Source organism: Paroedura picta, chromosome 3 (assembly GCF_049243985.1).
Source record: "Paroedura picta isolate Pp20150507F chromosome 3, Ppicta_v3.0, whole genome shotgun sequence".
NCBI classification, from domain to species: domain Eukaryota; kingdom Metazoa; phylum Chordata; class Lepidosauria; order Squamata; family Gekkonidae; genus Paroedura; species Paroedura picta.
The window spans coordinates 74,887,979-74,890,606 of NC_135371.1; the positions used below are offsets into that span (position 1 = coordinate 74,887,979).

A 2,628-nucleotide genomic window follows, 5' to 3' on the forward strand; every position below is an offset into this window, starting at 1 on the left:
TCCAGAACTATTATTGGAGGAGGACTGAGGTGAGCACAGAATTGCTGTGACTGCATCCTCTCTGAGTCTGTTCTGGGTGGCGGGGATGAAAAACGCTCGCCCAAGGTAAAAATTCAGGACCAGTGCCCTGGCCAATCTAAATTGCCCCCCCCCCACCCCACACACAGAAATTCTGCAATCACCAGAGGGCCAGAGATTAAATCTGGGTCCCTCAGTCATGCCACCCATTTGGAAAACTTTTCCCAGTCCCAAAGTGAGCCTTAGAGCTCATGTTAAACCCAAGAAGTAACTGAGCATTTCTCAGTGGGTGCCCAGGAGGAGTTTGTTGTTGTGCGTGCGCTGATTTGTCTTTTTGTTGCTGCCAGGGCTGTTCTCCCAGAACAGCTCTGTCAGGGCTCTCTCAGGATGTGGCCTGGGTAGAGCAGTTGGATTAGAGGTGGTTTAAGGCGGTGGCCTGTTAGGTTGTTGGATTCCCCACCAGTGTCCACTGCGCCGTGTGTGGACTTCTGGGGGGGGGTGTGTCTTTTTGCTGCTGCCAGGGCTGTTCTCCCAGAACAGCTCTGTCAGGGCTCTCTCAGGATGTGGCCTTAGTAGAGCAGTTGGATTTGTGGTGTTTGAGGGCGGTGGCCCAAGCGTAGGAAGGGAAAGGTGACTGGAAGCTGCTTTGATACACCTTTGGGTTGTGAAAAGCAAGTCTTCCTCTTGCTTTGTATTTGTTAGATGGGGGAGGCTGGATGGGAGAGCCAGTGATGAGTCCACAGCATGGATGGAGCACCCAGATTCGCCTCTGAGCTCCTCCATTTGCTTTCTGAGGCTCTCCTGGGTTAGTGCGTAGGCGCTGTGAAGCTTTACAGCTTCACTAGGGGTTTCTGGGGGGATCTCCAGGTCTCCCCTGGAGGTTGACATCCCTGAGCCACTAGTGTTCCTAGTGGTGCAGGGATATCCCCTCCAGAGGCCAGTGCAGGGCCCCCCTCTCCTCTGCAAGATGTCATAGTCCCATTGTATACGGCACTGGTCAGACCACACTTGGAGTACTGTGTGCAGTTCTGGAGGCCTCACTTCAAGAAGGACGTAGATAAAATTGAAAGGGTACAGAGGAGAGTGACGAGGATGATCTGGGGCCAAGGGACCAAGCCCTATGAAGATAGGTTGAGGGACTTGGGAATGTTCAGCCTGGAGAAAAGGAGGTTGAGAGGGGACATGATAGCCCTCTTTAAGTATTTGAAAGGTTGTCACTTGGAGGAGGGCAGGATGCTGTTTCTGTTGGCTGCAGAGGAGAGGACACGCAGTAATGGGTTTAAACTTCAAGTACAACGATATAGGCTAGATATCAGGAAAAACATTTTCACAGTCAGAGTAGTTCAGCAGTGGAATAGGCTGCCTCTATGATTCTATGATTCTACCTGGGTTCCCGGTGAGAACTCAGTGGACCTTATTGGTTCTGCAGTACTCACCTGGAGGCTGCTTAGGCTGCCAGCCACAGGTTCCCCTGCACCTGGGAGAGAGAGTCCCTTCCTGGCTTGCACTGTTTGGAGCCAATGCAAGTCAATGTCTCCATTGACTTGCATTGGAAAGCCTTCCCCCGCCTTCCCCGGGGGCTAGGAGGGAGGGGGTGCAAGTTGACTTCAGAACAAGGAAATTGGCAATTTACCTGCTGAAGTCATTTTTTTCTCACACTATTGGGAGCCCATAGGATGGGACTCCTTGGTCCAATCTTCATGAAACTTACAGGAGAGCTCTGGGGGGGTCTTCCCTCCGTCCCCTGCAAGTTTCAGGAAGATTGCATCAGGGGGTCCCATTCTGGGGGCTCCCAAGGAACATTCCCCATAGAAGTCTAGGGAGAAATATGTTCAGCCTAAAGAATCTGATACTCCATTGTAACCAATGGAGCGGATAGGGACACCCTCTTTGGGAGCCCCTAGGATTGGACCCTTTGGGAGCCCCTAGGATTTTTTAATTTCTTTTTGTAAAAATATGGAACGCTTCACGAATTTGCGTGTCATCCTTGCGCAGGGGCCATGCCAATCTTCTCTGTATCGTTCCAATTTTAGTATATGTGCTGCCGAAGCGAGCACTTGTTGCAATCTTCTTGAAACTCTCAGGGAACTCAGGGAAGACCCTCCCTGAGCTCCCCAAGAAGTTTCAGGGGTGCAACTTGCACCCCCTCCCTTCCAGCTCCCGGGGAAGGCGGGGAAGGCTTTCCAATGCAAGTCAATGGAGACATTGAATTGCACTGGCCCCGAATCGTCCGAAACGATTCGGGAGGCTCCAATGCAAGTCAATGGCCTCCATTGCCTTGCATTGGCCCCGAATCGGCTCGGACAGCTCCGAATCGATTTGGGAGCCTTTCCAATGCAAGTCAATGGCCTCCATTGGCCTCCATTGACTTGCATTGGCCCCGAATCGATTCGGACCGGTCCAAACCGGTCCGAATTGGGCCGTTTCGGATCCGAAACGGTCCGAATCGGGGCTTCAGCGCACAACCCTAATCAGGTCCCGTAGAGCAGTGGTCCCCAATCTTTTTATCACCGGGGACCGGTCAATGCTTGACAATTTTACTGAAGCCTGGGGGGGGGGGTCACCGCCGCCTGAGCCCCGCCTCCCCTGACTTCCCACCACCCACTGGGG

General features: G+C 52.8%; 1 non-coding gene across 1 annotated transcript; it reads right to left on the reverse strand.

The window, feature by feature from the left end:
* Nucleotides 1-1,968: 1,968 nt before the first annotated feature.
* Nucleotides 1,969-2,075, reverse strand: LOC143834593 (U6 spliceosomal RNA). Its single transcript, XR_013229844.1, has one exon. It is a non-coding gene; the product is annotated as a U6 spliceosomal RNA (small nuclear RNA).
* Nucleotides 2,076-2,628: the final 553 nt, after the last annotated feature.